Here is an 18,400-nt window from a genome sequence, read left to right as displayed (position 1 = left end):
CTACAAAAAATACTTGTGTGAGCACACAAGCATGTGATAGTGCTTACACCAATAAACTTCAGCATAGAGACAGAGTACTATTATTTTTTGTTAAAGTCTTTTTTTTTTAATTTTAAAATAATCTTTTATTGATGCCTTTTTTTTTTAAACATCATTAAAATTTCCCTATCATAGAGAGGAGGGGAAGATGAATACCAAGTGTGTCTATTTGCATAAGTTAACTGCCACATGTGAGCTATGGTGAGAAACATTTCCCTGACGTTTATTTTTTTAAGTATTTGTTTTGTTTGTTTCTGCCTTTAAATCCTAGTCTTATTGAAGCTTCTAATTCGGACAGAGCAGCTAAAGGCTCCTGCATGTTGAATTAACGAAGCCCAGCTGGACACAAGTTCTGCACTGGTGCATCCCAGCCTCCCTTTGTCTACAATGTCACTGAAACCTCTTCTTCTCCTGAATCTCTTCTTCCTGAACTTTGGAAGTACCTTTTGCCCTTGAAACCTCTTTCTCTGGTTGCTTGGTTCATCCCAGAACCTGCATTTTAAGGAAGGGAAACTGCATCTTCAGGCTGCATTTCTGGCTCTCCAAGATCTTACCATGTCCCCTGCTGAATACCGTCACCTCCCAATCCCCACTTTCAGCTACCTTTTACAGGCTGTCTACATTACTTCCCCATCCCCCTCCAATTTAAGCACCTTAAGGACAAGTACTGTCTTCCTGCTTGTATTTATATTCCGAACCCTTGCACAGGCCCTGGCACACAGTAATCCTTAAATAAAGCTTGTTGATATGTTGACTCATATCATAGTGAACGGACAATCAATCGATCGATATTTATTATGCAGCTACTTTTTGCTTAGTACTGTGCTAAATAATAGAAATATAAAAAAGAGGTGAAAGACAGTCCCTGTTCTTCAAGGAGCTTACAGTCTAATGTTTGAGACAGAATACAAACAAATATATACAAAGTAAGCCACATATGGGATAAATAGGAAATACAATTTAAACATAAATTTAAAAAATAAATTAAATGAGGGAAAACATTAGAATTAAGAAGGATTAGAGAAGGCTTCTTATAAAAAATTGGGATTTTAATAGGGATTTGAAGCCAAGAAATTTAGTGATCACACTGAAGAAGGGAGAGAACATTCCAGGCATGTGGAACAGCCAAGGAAAATGCCTAGAGTCAAGGGATGAAATGTCCTTTTCCTGGGACAGCCAGGAAACCAGGGTTACTGAATGGAAGAGTATGCATTGGGATATAGTGAAGGGAGTTTGGAAAGACTGGGCTAAGTTAGAAAGGACTCTGAATACCCAAAAGAGCACTTTGTATTATTTACTCCTAGAAGCAATAGGAAATCACTAGAGTAAATGAAATAGGACAGTCTTCCCCATTCCTTATGCACATGCATATTGAGAGGGATCACTCACAAATTAATGAGCAATCAGCAAATTTCTTTAATCCCCAAAGTCTTCTGTTGTACAAACATCATGCATTGTTTTATTGGAACTGGATGGTGATGAGCCATATAAAGATTAGAATAATTCCACATAGCCTTTCTATACAGAGCTATACAGCTCTGCCAACAGTATATTAGTATGCCTCTCTTTATGTCCCCCCTCCATCATTGATTATTTTCATCTTTACTCATCTTGGTCAATTTTCTAGGTGTGAGATGAAATCTCAGGGTTGTTTTGATTTGCATTTTTTTATTACTAGTAATTTGGAGCAACCTTTCATATGCTGTTAAAATGTGCAATTCTTCTTTTGAAAACTATTTATTTATTCATATTCTTTTTTCAGAATATGAAGATAATTTAGAAACTGGGTTTGAATAAATTGGAGGTGTTTAAGTTGGAAAGGAGAAGATGTAAAGAGTACATGATGAATTTCTTCAAGTATTTGAGGAGTTGTGTGGAGGAAGAAATGGAGAGAATGATTATTTCTCTCTAGTATTTAATAACTAATTATTGTATTAGGACCAAAGTTTTTTTCATCTTTTCTACTTCCTCATCCAGAAATTAACTCATATGTGAAATTGTGGGCAAAGACTTACCAAGCTAAGATTTAATGAAAGATAATAAAAGGAATTCTAAGTTTAGGTGAATGGGTGGATTGTTGGTCATTGTGTTTACTCAGACAAGTCTAGGAAAATGTGGATTCTCCCTTTGTCAGACAGGTTATCTGGAAATTGATAAGTCTCTTTGACCAAAACTTGAGTAATCCAAATTACAGTATCCCCAAGATCCTCATTAGAATGAGCACACATCTAATTATAATCATATATAATCATAGTTGATTGCCAGCCTCAGAAACACCCACTCTTCCAAGTGCATAACTGTGAGCCCACTACTATAAAGGATCTTCAGCATTAGAGAATGCCACTTCTTTTATTAATAACATGCTAACTTTATTAATGAAATTAAATTACCCAGAAACTATGTCTCTTGAACTTTTTAAACATCATGGAAAGGAGGGAAGGAGGAAGGAAGGAAGGAAGGAAGGAAGGAAGGAAGGAAGGAAGGAAGGAAGGGAGGAAGGAGGAAGGAAGGAAGGAAGGAAGGAAGGAAGGAAGGAAGGAAGGAAGGAAGGAAGGAAGGAAGGAAGGAAGGAAGGAAGGAGGGAGGAGGGAGGGAGGCAAAAAACCAGAAAGGAAGGAAAAACTTTTTTTTTCTCTTTTTCTTAGCACTTATGTGTCAAGCACTTTGGATATAAATATAAGCAAAAAAAAGTTCTGTCCATAAGGAACTTACAGTTTAGTAAAGAGGGAAGACATCACATCTAAAGAAACTGAAAAGCTTCATGGTGTAACATGGGAAGTGGAATAGAATGATATTGGGGAGGAAGAGATATCCATTACAGGTATATGGTCATGAAATCCAGTCAGGAAAAAGATCAGGAGAGTGAAGGCTGCTGTATCCCAAGAGGAACTCACCAGTTGGAGAAGGGGGTGGGCCTTGTGGAAAGATATTCCAAATTGAATAAGTCATTGGGAAAGATTGATGTTTCAGTGTGGGCAAGTCCCAAGTGTCGAGGAGAGTTCCAAGAAGAAGAATTAGATTTGTTCCACTTGGCTTCAACTAGAAAACAACTAGAAACAATGGGTAAAATTAACAGAAAAGCATATTTTTGACTTGATTTAAAGAAAAACTTCTTAATCAGTTTTCCAAAAAAGGAATGGGCCACATTAGGAAATGGTAGTGATGGTAGTTGTTCTCACCATCATCATCACTGATATTTATATAGGGCTTATAATTTTGTAATGTATTTTACACAAATTATCTCCTATGTGCCTGTGGGATAAAATGCTACAACCATAACTTACCCTGGACCATATGGCTGTAAAATGCTTAATTCAAGAAACATTTAAAAATATTTATATTTTAAATTTATTAGTATTTTTGTTTTATCAGCTCCATTTTGAACAAATCCCTTGATCACCTCCAACCAATGAGTTATTCCTTGTAACAAAGGATGAAAAAGAAATAAGGGAGAAAAACAGTTTAGCAAAACTATCAACCAAATATGACCATTTTGTGATGTTCTACACCCATAGGCCCATGCAAAGAAAGGAGTCAGGTAAACTTTCTTATCTCTTTTTAGTGGTCAAGTCTGTTCATCACAATTAGTTCAACAAGCATCATGAGTTTCCACCATGTGCTAGCTATTGTTCTAGATGTAATCTGAAAGCAATGAGACCAAAATAAAACTCTCCCTACTTTCAGGGATCTGTATTTGAAGGAGACAAGGTAAAATAATCCTTGAAATCATCCAGTTCAAAACCTTTATTTTACAGATCAAGTAACTGAGTCCAGGAGAAGATGAAATGATTTCCCTAAGGTAACACAGTGAGTTAGGGGTAGAAGCTAGAACTAGATGAATTCCACTCTCCTGATTCCTAGCCTAGTGAATTTTCCACTCTGGCATCTTTCCTGTCCTTTGCCTCCTCCACTGAGCTGCAGCAAAATCTGTTCTGATAACTTCAGTCATTAGTAGCTTTAAAAAATGTAGTCCCAGTCCCTTTGCCCATGGCTTTGATTTTTATGTGACTTCGTATGCATTCTGGTGCATTTCTCTTTTTAAGGGTGTCCTGAACTGGAAGATCATAGGATTGAAAACTAAAAGTAACCCCAATTTGGTATGGTGGAATGAGTACCATATCTGCAGAAAGAGAAGCTGGATTAAAATCCTGTCTCTGATGCTTATTGACTCTGTGACCTTGAGTTTCACAAGGTCATACTCATCCTACTTGGCCCTCTTTCTCCATCAATAAAATGAGTGAGTAGACATGGATGGGGTTCCTTCCAACTCTGTATTTTATGATGTATCATCCAGAACTTTGAGCATCCAGCCAAAGACAGCTCATAGCATGGGAAAAACCCAGATCCTAAAGTCCAAAGAGTTGGATGATCACTGGAAGACATTCTGGAGATCATTAGAACAACCTGTTCACTTTGTAGATGAGGAAACTAAAGCTCAGGGAAAGGAAATCAATTGCTTGAGGTCACATGGATAGTGAGTAACAGAACTAGTTTTAGACCTAGGTCTGTGAGTCTGACTAAGCTGTCTTTCCACTGAGCTTTATTGTCTCTCAACTTTATGTAGGGCTCATTTTTGTGCACCCTTCCTAGTTTGGGTTTTGTACAATTTAGTCTGGGAGGTGTCACAGTGAATAGAGAATTGGGTTTAAAATCAGAAAGACCTGAGGTCAATATTTGCCTTAGTCATCTACTAGCTGACTGATCCTGGGCAAGTCATTTAGCTCTTCTCTTAGCATCAGTTTCCACATATGCAAAATGGGGATAATAAAAACACCCACAATCTACAGTTGTGAGGATCAAATGAGATGTAACAATATATATATATATATATTTATGTATAAATATGTATATTTGTATATGTGTATGTATTTTATGAACTTTAAAGTACTATATTAAAGTTTGCTATTATTGTAATTGCTATAATAATCATTATTATTCCTATATTCTAATTATAAAACTACTGTGCTCTATGGGTGACTTACTGAAAGAGGCAGGGTAAAAAGGAAGCTTTAAAAGGGGATTCTTGGAAATTATGCCAGGAGAGAGTTGGCCAGGTAGTTGGGGAAGTGGAGTGAAAATACAAACACTACAGGAGGTAGTGCTTCCTCTGCAGACACTGGCTTTACTAATAGGCAGCTTTTTCACCTTGGCAAGTCCAACCTGCGGCTGCTGGTGACTTGGGCTTCAATCAGCTCCTGGAGAGGATGCTGTCAATTGCCTGTTCCTGGACAGAATTATTACCTGGAATTACACAGTTGATTATCAATTACTTGTGTCTGTGTTCGTGCCTGAGTGTGTGTGCATAAGCATCTTTGCAAATAATTAAGGGTCATAATTCTGGATTATCGTTGATTAATGAGAGGGAAGGCCTGATACCTCCAGCAGCCTGGATGGCAACTCTGCAATTACATCCCAGCTGATCTGTAATTGGTGCATCAGAAGATGATTTCTCTCCTTGCCTCCCGGCTGCCTCTTCCTCACTCCTCATCCTGGATCTGCAATTAGCAGCCGTTGCTCACTCTCTTCAAAGCTGGGCTGAGCTCAGGGGATAATGCTTGGCAGGTTGGCCAGCTCTGGAGGTTTGATTTCTGACAAACCATATGCAATGGGAGACGAGTGTCTTTTTCCTCCTTTTGCTCTTCGTGCCTTTAATTGCTGTTAAAGCAACTACAAATCAGATGATCTGATGAAAGCTGATGGTGGAGAGGACTGCTTGGAGCAGATACAAGCCCTAGGTTATTAAAAGGTTTTGCTGCCTAAGGTTTTATTATTAGAGGTCACATTCATGTAGTTTCACATATTTAGATCTTGAAACGACCTTGGAAATCAGCTAGTCCATCCTCTTCTTTTAACAAATGATGAAACTGAAGTCCAGAGAAGATGTAACTCTTCCAAGGCCATTTAGTGACCTTCCAGTGAGTAATGAGTAGTGGTCTGGGTGGGATTCAAACCTATGTGTAATGACTCCAAGTATAGTGGGTTTTTTTTTTTGTAGTGTATATTCTGGGTTATACAATAATCCAATAGGTAGGTAGTCCAAGTATTACTGTCTCCATGTTTTCAGATGATAAAACTGAGACTCAATTAGATTCAATGCCTTCACTAAAGTAACAAGTTAGTAAGTTGTAAAGCTGAGACACAAATCTAGACCTTCAGATCCCAAGTCCAGTGGTCTTTCTTCTCAGACAAGTCTGGGAGACAGAGCCATTCTCAAGTCACCCCAATTTTAATGATGGGAGCCTGAGGCCTAGAGAAAGAAAATAACACCCACAAACAACCACCCATAAACAACAACCAGCCCAGGAAAGGCTGCCCCTATCCCAGATGGTGAAAGCAAACACCAAAGAAAAGAAGAAACTTAACTCTATGTTCTATGCTTTTTAAAAAATTCCTTTACAATCAGTGGCCTATGTCTGACCAAAATAAAAAGTGGACATTTACACTTAGATTTCCACCAACTAAAAGTAGATACCTATGCTTGGTAAATAAGGATGACTTTTCATTATAACTGATGAATGTAAAAATAACAAATGGCTGCCATGTTCTACCCTAAAAGATGCTGAATTTCAGAGACAGACCATGTGGTTCCACCTGCTTAGTGACAAATCATATATCAAATGCTGATGTCTTCTTGGAAAGAAATAATTATAAAACAGCAACCAATGGGTAAATTGCTAGACTAATTAATTGCTTAATTGCTTAAGGTACTGGACTAATGCATAATGTCCTTAGAATCATCTGATTTAAAGTTAAAAAGGACCTTAGAGACCATCTAGCCCAGGCGTTCTTAATGTGTGTGTGTGTGCGTGTGTGTGTGTGTGTGTGTGTGTGTGTGTGTTTGTTAGCAGTTCAGTGAAACCTGTAGACCCCTTCTCAGAACCATGTTTTTTAAATAAGTGAGGACAATGCTAAATTTCAGTTGGATATCAGTGAAAAGAAAGATGAGATTTTTTTCTTTCCCAAACAGGCTCATAATCCCCCTAAAATCTATCAACAGACCCAGGATCTAAAGATTACAGGTTAAAAAAATCTTGATTCTAGGGCAAACTTCCTCATTTTATGGATGAGGAAAGTGAAGTCCACGGAAGTAAAAATTCTTTGCCCAAGGACATACATTCAGGGCAGACTGGAATTTAAATTAAGATACTTTTATTCTAAATTTCCTCATAACCTCCTTTAAGTCATTTTTGCCAATACAGTACCCATACTTATACTGAACTAAACAATACATAAATACAGAGATGCACTGATATACAAGCACATAAAATATGCTGTTTCCATCCTCTAGAAGGAAACAGTGAAAAATCCTCTCATTTCAATAAAGAAGTAAAACAAGTATGGTTGTCTTTGCAGTGAAGGTGAGAATTTAGGATGCTCAGAAACCCCACTCTTCCCCTGTGAAAAGCATTTCCCCCCCAAATAGCCAGACTGCAACAATAGCAAGTAATTTATTTCTGTGATTTGCCAAGGTCTCTGTCATTTTCATTTGCAATTACTTAAAGAATAGTGGTTAACCAGCAGGCAATGAAAAGATGGAGTTAGGATGCTAATAAACTCTTGGTCTATATTCTGAGCATTCAGAAAAAAATCAACTTGTAATAGGTCGGTCTCTCTCTCTCTCTCTCTCTCTCTCTCTCTCTCTCTCTCTCTCTCTGTCTCTCTCTGTCTCTCTCTATCTCTGTCTCTGTCTCTCTCTGTTTCTCTCTGTCTCTCTGTCTCTCTCTGTCTCTCTCTCTCTGTCTCTCTCTCTGTCTCTCTCTGTCTCTCTCTCTCTGTCTCTCTCTCTCTGTTTCTCTCTGTCTCTCTTCTCTCTCTCTCTCTCTGTTTCTCTCTCTCTCTCTCTCTTTCTCTCTCTGTCTCTCTCTCTCTGTGTTTCTCTCTCTCTGTCTCTCTCTCTCTCCCTCTCTCTCTCTCTGTTTCTCTCTCTCCCTCCCTCCCTCTCCTCTGAGCCACAGAAGCAGATCAAGAGCTTGTTGCATAGAGACAGCTCTGTCCTCAGTACCTGCCCTGCATACTAATAGCAGTTTCCATTCCATAGACTGGGCTGGCCTACAGTATCAGGCTGGTGAGTCAGCTCTACTCTAGGAAAAAGGAAAAAAGCTATTGACTTTGCTAGGCAGCAGGAAGACCAGGAAAGCAGTTAGAGATGTTGCATTGCTATGACTACCTCTAGCTTGATGGCAAACAGTCAAAGGATGAAAAGAACCTACCTTACCCTTACAAACAGTGTAGTCTAGACTATCTGGGGCTGAATAGAAATGGGGATTCTAACCCATAAGATTCCAACTAGCACAAAAGAACAGATTTAGATAATAAGGGAACTAGAAGGAAGCCTTTATGGAGTTCATCTCTTTCATTTTTACAAGTGAGGAAACTGATTCCTAGAGGGATGATAGGACTATAAGAAGGACATTAGAAGGACATTAGGAATAACCCCTCTTATGACAGATGAGGAAATTGGAGGGAAATTTAATGACTTGCCAGGTTCACATCTAAAGCATCTAAAGCATAAAGAAGGATTTGAACTCAGGCTTCCTATTCTCAAGACTAACACTATTTTTTTGTGTCACATGACTGTCTCTAGGTTAAATGACTTGCCTAAAATCACACAGGCAAAATGAGTAACTTCCCTTTTCTTCAGTGTTCATCTTAGCCTATATACTCGGGAGGTCTATGAAGAAAATAATTAATCTTGTGACAAAGAGGGTTGGAGAGCTTCTTTGCACTGAGATCTGTGTTAAGTCCCCAGTAAAGCCCTCTTGATGCTTTTCAGAGTGTCCTGAATCCTATTTACTTGCATTTAAATGACATTTTTGTTTTATAAAAGGATTTGTTTTACAAGAACCATACAAGTTGGATACTGCAAATATTATCCTTGTTTTTTAATGGATGAGGAAAAGAGCTCAGCAAAGTGACTTACCCAGGCCATATAGAAGTACAGAGGAGTACTCTAACCTTGAATCCAATACCTTTTCCTTTATACCAGGCTGACTCATGGAATATCAGAGCTGGAAAGGTCTTAGAATCTTCTGGTCTAATCCCTTATTATGCCAGAAATGAGGATTTAGAACAAGGAGAATCTATGCCCCAATATGCAGGTCATTTTAAATGCACAGGCTGAATGTTGGAGATGGGTATGAGAGGAGGCTTAACTCCACATTAGAGCTCAGGAAATAGTAATAATAATGATATCCACAACTACCCACGAGATGGGTACTATTATTATCCCCATTTTTCAATGAGGAAATCTGAGACTGAGGGGGTCCAAGGTCATACAGCTAACAAGTAACTGATGTAGTATTGTATTTGTGTATTTCTGACCCTAACTTCAGTGATTTATATCTACTACACCACTTCATAGACTCCCCCCTCCCCTTTTCATTATTAATGAACTGGTGCCCCAGTGGAGAATAAAAGGTCAGAAGTCTCAAACGGAAGATGATTATCAGAGTCAGGATTTTGTCATTAGGCATGGGTCAGAAAAGCATTATTCCTAAATCTAAAGTCTGATCATTCTGGAAATAGGATGCAAGTGCAACTAGATGCTCTGAAGGTCAAAGAACATTTCAAAAGCCTTAGCAGGATTCCTGCATCATAAATTTGTCGAATAGGTAACAGGAGGCAGTAGGATACTATATTAGTATCGGTAAGATAGGGAGGAGCTTAGTTGAAGAGATGGCACAATGAGCTATAGAAAGCAGTCAAAAGCCCTGGAGAGAGTAAACTGAAATTCTACACAGAAATTCATTTCTGATCCTGAGTGAACTAGTGTTCTCTATCTCTCTTTTTTTAAAAGACATTTTGAAGAATGATCAGAGGAAGCAGTTGGATAGATCCTAGAGTCAGAAAAGACTTGAGTTTAAATCAGGTCTAGTGTACTTACAATCTAGAAAAATTACTTACCTTCTGTTTGCCTCAGTTTTCTCAACTGTAAAATGAGAATGATACTAACATCAGTGTCAGGCCCTTTTATAGAATGCTCATTCCCTTCCCTTCCCATGCCCTCTGATAGTCATTAATCTATTCAAGATGTCTGTTAAGAAGGCACTGATTTAAATTAATTCTAGGGGTTCCTGAGATTACCCAGACTTTTTTTTAACTTCCAGGACAAAACAATGAGCTACATTGGTGTGTCATGGCCTCTTTTGGAAGTGTACTGAAGCTTATGGACCCCCTTATCAGAATCATATTTTTAAATCATTGAAAAGCATGTTAAATCTAAGTTTGAAGTTAGTGAAAAGAAAGATATAATCTTCCCCAATCCAGGCTCACAAAGCCTTGGAAATCTATCTACATCCCCAAGATCTGTAGAATATAGGTTAAAAAATCTTGATTCTAGGCCAATTGGCAGTATGACACAGTAGAAAGAACACTGGAATTGAGATCAAAATACCTGGGTTTGAGTTTTGCTTTCATTACTATCTTTTTTTAAAAAATAGCATTTTTTCCCAATTATATGTCAAGACAATTTATTTTTACAAGATTTTGAGTTCCAAAATTCTCTCCATCCCTCTCTTCCCTCCTCTCTTCTGAAAATGGTAGCCAATTTGATATAGGTTATACATGTGTTGTCATGTAAAATATATTTCCATATTAGTCACAGTTGTGAAAGAAGGAACAGATCAAAAGAAAAAAAAACTATGAAAAATGCTCCAATCTGCATTCAGTAAAAAAAAAGAAAAAAAGTGCTCTAATCCACATTCAGAATTCATCAGTTCTTTCTCTGGATGTAGATAGAATTTTCCATTATGAGTCCTTTGTACTTGCTTTAAATAATAGTGTTGCTGAGAAGAGCTAAGTTAGTCATAATTAATCATCACACAATGTTGCTGATACAGTGTACAGTGTTTTCCTGGTTCTGCTCTTTTCACTTTGAATCAGTTCATACCAGTCTTTCCAGGTTTTTCTGAAATCTGCTTGCTCATCATTTCTTATTGCGCAATAGTATTTCATTACCACAATTTGTTCAGGCAGTCTTCAACTTATGGGCATCCCCTCAATTTCCAATATTTTGCCCCCATGAAAAGGACTGCTATAAATATTTTTGTACATGTAGGTCTTTTCCCCTTTCTTATGATCTCTTTGGGATACAGATTTAGTAGTGGTATTGCTGGATCAAAGGGTATGCACAGTGCCTTTTGGATATAGTTCCAAATTGGTCTCTAGAATGGCTGGATCATTTTACAACTCCACCAACAATGCATTGTTATCTCAATTTTCCCACATCCCTTCTAACTCTGGAATTTTCACTTTCTGTCATATTAGTCCATCTAACAGTATACAGTAGGACATTAGTGTCCGGAGTCTTTTTCAATACTTATCATTTTCCTTTTTTGTTATCTTAGCCAATCTGATTTGTGTGAGGTGGTAACTCAGAGTTGTTTTAATTTGCATTTCTTTAATCAAAAGTGATTTGGAACATTTTTTCATATACTTATAGATAGCTTTGATTTGAAAACTGCCTGTTCATAATCTTTGACTATTTATCAATTGGAAATGGCTTGCATTGTTTATTATCTTAACTGTGTGACTGAGCAAATAAGACAATTTTAGAACTAAAAGAAATCTTAGCTATCATTCAGTCCAGGCCCTTTCATTTTATAGAGGCTCAAGGCTGCAACAAAACTCATATCCTTAACTCCCAATCCAGAGCCATGAAACTACAATCTCCTTTTACTTATCCATCCTTATCCTATTCCTTATTCTCATTTTCATTATTCACGAGCATCTATTAAGTGTTTCTATGTGACAGATATTATGCAAAGCATTTGGGGAGAGGGGGGAAAAAGGAAGCAGAAATTTAGTGCAGTGCATTGGTAGAGTAATGTTAAGAAGTAATGGCAGATGAGATTGAAAGATCCATTTGAATCAGATTATAGAGAGTCTTTGATTACAAGGTTAAGGGCTCTCAATTTTTCCAAGAAACAAAAAGAAGGCTATTACAAGTCTCTGTTGGCCAGAGAAAATATCCACCTTGCATTCTGAATCATCATGGTCTGAATAGAATCCAAAAAAGAAAGCCATTGACAATTTAGGGCCATGCATCTCCTTCTGCTGGTAGATAATGCAATGGATAGAGTGCTTGCTGGACCTGGAGACGGGAAGATCTGAGTTCAAATGTGGCCTCAGACACTTACTAGCTGTGTGACCTGGGGAAATCACTTAACCCTGATTGCCTTAGTTTCCTCATCTGGAAAATGAGTTGGAGAAGGAAATGACAAATCACTCTATTATCTTTAGGAAGAAACCCCCAAAAAGGGGTCCCCAAAAGTCAGACATGACTGACACTGAACAACAACAATTTAGATCTGCAGCAGGTGACGGTTCACTAAGGTGCACACAATCAAATCAAATCATACAAATGAGATCTCTTTTTTTGTTCTTTGGTGGTCAAGAATATAACTAATTTTCTCCATAGCCACAACTAATACAGACTCTTTAGAAAAAGAAATTCTGTACCAAAGGAAAAAGCCAGAAGGCAGGAGACCCTGGTGAGATATGAATGTTTTGTCTTAAGACAAAATCGGGTCAGAGAAAATTAAGTCAGTGCTCTAAGAAGAAAAAGGCATTGAACTTGTAACCCAAAAAACCTAGGTTTGAGTTCCAGTTCAACTTCACATGATGTCACACAAGTCCTCAGTTTCTTCATCTGTAAAATGAAGGAGAATATTATTTTTCAATCTGCTTCCTAGGATCTGAATATTCTCGTATGAAGACAGCATTTTGGGTGAAAATAAAACAAATCTCCTTTTATATTTGGATGAAGATATGGGAGAGAATTGAGACAAAAGGGAAAACCCAAATCTGGAGGAATGAGTGTTGGCAGAGAGATGGTGGGAGCTTGAAAGAGGAGATTATACCAGTCTGCTGGAAGAAAGGGAATCCTAGAGTGGGGGGAGAGGGGGAGAGGGAAGCCAGGAATCAGGGAGGAGAGGGCCCAGTTCTCTACTGGCTCTCACACAGCAGAGATACTGATCTCTCTCCATGAAAGCCGCCTCTAATAAGACAGCATCTGGAAAATTACAAAGTAATGAAGACTCTGTGAAATCAGCCATGGCAAAGAGCTGGTTAGGGAAGGAACTCAGAGGAGTCCAGAAAAGGACACAGAATACTGATTTCTGACTTGGTCTACTTCCTTGGCCCTTCTATCATTCTTTTCAGCGTCCTCTTAATTTTATCCAGTGAAATGATGGAATGGGCAAAGTCCTGCTAACCCTTAGGGATACAGGACAATGGATTACAAGCTGTGGCCTATGTTGTCCTGTCTTTCCAGTAGCACAGTCACTGCGTTAGGTAAGCAGAAATCAGGAGCAGCCCAGGGGAAATGAAAGGGCACTGGCTAAAGGGAGGCTTCATCCCAGACTACTCAGAGAAGCCCATGACACACCCAGAGTTTCCTTCCAGTGCACTAGCCAATGGTCCCTGTGCCTGTGGGACAACCTGAGCTCCTTGTAGGAATCTGGAATTCGGCCTTGCCAGATAGGTTGGGTTTCATGCTTCCATTCTGGAAGTTTAGAAGGAAAGGCCAGCAGAAATCCTGAGCAGCAGCAGCAACAGCAACTCCGAAGCCAGTTAGCTGGAAAAAGGTTTACATTCCCAGGTCATCTGTGGCTCCTTGGAGGATAGCTGCTGTTGTTTTTTGTTCTTCCTTCCTGAAGAGGACTATGATATTAGGGAGGGAGTGCCATGACCTGCAAATGAATTAGATTTAAGTGAGGAAGGGTTGTGCAAGGTCACCTGCCTCATCTTCCCCTCCAGAGCCATCTGGGACCAGTGGCCAGATAGAGAACAGGGTGACTAAAGATGGGCCTGGATGTAGGGGGAGAGCTTGACCTTTTTAAGTCACGTCTTTAACAGATCTCAGTTTGACTGAAGCAATGCCCATTCAGTAATTAAGGTACTTAAGAACTGAGGCAAAGAATGGCCTCTTTTACCTAGTCAAAAATAAAATCAGTCTGGGAAAGGGAAGACACTCAGGGTCTCTGGACCACACAACAACAATTGCTATTCACCTTCACTTGGAGTCAGAAGTGAAAAAGAAGTTCTATCCTTTCTCCTTCCCTCTATGACCCTCCCCTTCCATGCAGAATAAGGGCTGGTGCTAAGCTGAGGATCTTTGAGGATTGGCAAGAATTAGCCCGGCCCTGAATATTGAAACCAATATTGGTTATAGGATTGTAAGATTCTCTCTGGGCCTAATCCAACAGTGTGGGGATAAAAAGACTAAATAGACAGAGTTGATATGAGGACTTTGGAGATGATCTTCTTTCCTTCCTTCCCTCCCTGCCTCACTCCCCCCTTCCCTCTTTCTCTCTCTCTCTCCCCTTCTCTTCCTCTTTTTCTCCTTTCCTTCCTTCCTTCCTTGCTTCCTTCCTTCCTCCCTTCCTCTCTTCCTCCCTCCTTCCTTTCTTTCCCTGCCTTCTCTCTCTTTCCTTTTCCTTCTCTTCCCCTTCTTCCTTCTTCTCTTTCTTAAGAGAGGGCATGCATGATTCTAGATTCTATCTGGGCCCAATACAGACAAAAACAAAAACAAAGATTCTGGAAACTGCAGGTATGGAGGGAGAACTGCCTTCCAGCTTACCTCCCTAAAGACTTTGAGAATTTTCCATTGGTGCAAAGCAGAGCTCCCTTCTTGATTTATCGGCGATCTCATGTTGTCTCCATCACAAGAACTGATTCACTCTATATATTTCTGATATATTCAGAATTGTATAATTTTCCAATTTTTATTAGTATCTTTTGGGTAACCAGTATTTGGTTGAAAGAAATGAAGACCATAATAGATAAGTCTTGGTGTAACTTTCCTCCTTTAAGGGATAGCATGGATGGACTGGGGTTAGAATCAGGAAGACCTGTGTTAAAATCTGGTTTCTGACACTACTATTGACTACAAGCTGTGTGACCCTGGGTAAGTCACTTAACCCTGTTTACCCCTGTTTCCTCATCAGTAAAATTATCTGCAAAGGGAAATGGCAAACTACTCTAGTATCTCTGCCAAGAAAGCCCCAAAAAGGATCATGGAGAGCTGGATGTGACTGAAAAAAATGACTAAATAAAAACAATGTACCCAGACACTGTGTTAAATGCGAGGGGCACAAATTTAAGCAAGTCCGACACTCCCAGACCTTCCAGAGCTTATACTCTTAATTGAATTGGAAGAAGGTGGAGGTTGGGGAGAGGGAATGCAATGCTTTGGCTTGAAGATGGCTAGGAAGCAATTTTGGTAGATCCAGGACAGGGCAAAATCAGAGTCTGAAATATGGTGGGGGGGGGGAATAAAGAAGAAGCCAGGGTACAAATACCCAACCAATAGGTGTTAATAGAATGAGTGAATGAAAAAAGCATTAATTAAATTCTTACTATGTACAAAACACTGGGGTTAAAAATTATTACCTACTTTGTGCAAAGGAATGTCATTATAGAGATTAAAGTAAAAGGAATCCTCGCCTTCAATGATTTACAGGCTATTGGAGAAAACCAAATGTACATATATAAGTACAGCAGGTTGATTACACATTTCTATTTAAAATAAATACAAATAGACTCAAGATGATTAGAGGGGTCAGGGTAACATTAGCAGATGGTGCTAGATTTAAGTCTTAAAGGAAATTTGGGATTCTAAGAGACCTTAGCCTTATTTACTTGATAAAAAAATAAACAGAGGAAAACAAACTACAAGCTTTATCAGTTCCTTTTTTATTTTTAAAGCTTTTTATTTTCAAAACATATGCAAGGATAATTTTTCAACATTGACCCTTGCAGTCTTGTGTTTCAGATTATCACCTCCTTCCCCTTACTCCCTCCCCTAGACATCAAGCAATCCAATATATGTTATACATGTTAAAATATATGTCAAATCTAATATGTGTAAACATATTTATACAATTCTCTTGCTGTGTAAGAAAAAATTAGATCAAAAAGGAAAAAATCTGAGAAAGAAAACAAAATGCAAGCAAGCAACAACCAAAAAGAGTGAAAATATTATGTTGTGGTAACATTCAGTTCTCATTGTCTTTTCTCTGGATGCAGATGGCTCTCTTCATCACAAAATCATTGGAAATGGCCTAAATCACCTCATTGTTGGAAAGAGCCATGTCCATCAGAATTGATCATCATATAACCTTGCTGTTCCATGTACAATGATCTCCTGGTTCTGCTCATTTCACTCAGCATCAGTCCATGTAAGGCTCTCCAGGACACTCTGAAATCAGCCTGCTGGTCATTTCTTACAGAACAATAATATTCCATAGCATTCATACAGCACAATTTATTCAGCCATTCTCCAATTTATGGGCATCCACTCAGTTTCCAGTCTCTTGCTACTACAAAAGGGCTACCACAAACATTTTTTGCACACGCAAGACCTTTTCCCTCCTTTAAGGCTTTATCAGTTCCTCAGGGAGCTGGGAAATATTTGAGAGGTCTCTTCCATCAAATCTCTCAATCCCATCTTCATATGTCCAGTCTAAAAATAATAACTATGTGATCCATATTATGTTTCTGTCTTGTTATGGAGCATAGTCAAAGAAAGGATTTTTTTTTGATGAGAGAAAGGGAACTGGGTAGGGGAAGGGAACAAGCATTTATTAAACACCTTTTATGTGACAGTTAGTTGGTTAAGTGCTTTACGAATATTATCCCATTTGATCCTCACAGCAATCTAAGAAGATAGGTGCTATTATTTATAATTCCCATTTTAGAGATGAAGAAATTGAAGCAAATGGAGATTAAGTGACTTTTCCAGGGTCACACAACTGGCAAGTGTCTGAGGCAGGTTTTGAACTTAAGTCTTCCTAACTTCACGCCTTGTACTCCATTTACTGCCCCATTGGCCTGTGGTATAAACACATAAGCATGGATTTCTAGAATCAGAAGACATCATTTTTAAGGCTTGGTTCATAATTAGCAAGTCACTTATCCTGTGCCTCAAGTTTTTAATCTGCAAATGGGAATAATAATAATAATTCCTGTACTCTCCATTGTGAAAGCACAGTACCTTAAAGCTTATAAATATAAACTTGAAGTATCCTATATAAGTGGGATTTTTGCTTTCTTTTGTGTAGACCTTTGATTTTATTAATATAGGATTTTTTTTGTATGGACAATTTTCTCCAGTTATGCAGATGAAAAACTCATCTGTTAATTTGTAGTCTCAAAAGAATTGCCCAGACCACTGAGAAGTTAAATGATTTGTCTATGGCCACATAGCCAGTACGTATCAGAGTAAAAGTCTGAGTTTGAGGCTTCCTTATTCCAAGATCTAGAGACAGCTAAGTGGCAAAGTAGAGAGAGTGCTGGAACTAAAGTCAAGGAGACCTGAGTTCAAATCCAGCCTCTCCTATGTGTTCGCTGTGTGGCTCTGGAAAAGTCTTCTTATTTTCAGTTTCCTCAGCTATAAAATGGAAGTAATAATATCTACCTCCCCGGGTTTTTGTAAGGATTAAATGAGATAATATTTGTAAAGTGCTTAACACAGTCCTTGACTCATCATCACTATACAAATGCTAGTTCTTATTGCTAAGATCCTCTATGTACTGTAAGTAACTATTAGTTATTTTCATGATGGTATGGGTCTTATATCGTAACATGATGACGTATTACATTGATATGTATATATAATATCAACATTGTTTCAGAACTGGTATATCACATTAACATTGATATTATTTCAATACCAATAATACTTTTGTTACCAAACTCAGAGTTGTGAGTCACACACTCAACTAGTATATATTAATTGCCTACTATAAACCAGGTGTAGTACTGGAGATTCAAAGGAAAGCAAGACAGTGTCTGATCATAAGACATTCCTATGTCTCTAATGGAGAAGACAATATGCAAATAGTTCTGTGCATACAAGCTTTTAGATATTTAAAGTCCTTCACAATCTGGTCTCAGCCTACCTTTCCAACCTTATTATTTATTGGTTACTCTCATGCACTCGATAGCCAGCCCATCTGGCTTGTTGTCCGCACACACACGACATGACACTTCCTCTCTTCTCTCCTTGCACAGGCTATTCTTCCGTGCCTGACAAGAAAGCATTCTCCTCACCCCAGTCACTAAGAAGCGTTAGTTTTCTCGTCTCAGTTCAAATATTCCCTACGTGAGACTGAACTTCTTCCCTTCATGACCTTGTATAGGTTTAAAATATGCTTTCACATGTGTAGATACATATATTTGTGGCAATATAGAATATATAACGGTTAGCTTCTTGAGGGGCTGTTTTATCTGATAGAAGGTGAGCTCCTCGAGGGGCTGTTTCATTTGTGTCTTTGTGTTCCTGATCACTAGTACACATACATCCACACATACCTCACCCTACCCCAGAACTGAGCATGAGCACAAAATTACTTATAGA

This window comes from Sminthopsis crassicaudata, chromosome 2, assembly GCF_048593235.1.
Source record: "Sminthopsis crassicaudata isolate SCR6 chromosome 2, ASM4859323v1, whole genome shotgun sequence".
Lineage (NCBI taxonomy): Eukaryota > Metazoa > Chordata > Mammalia > Dasyuromorphia > Dasyuridae > Sminthopsis > Sminthopsis crassicaudata.
Note: the sequence above shows the minus strand (reverse complement) of the source record.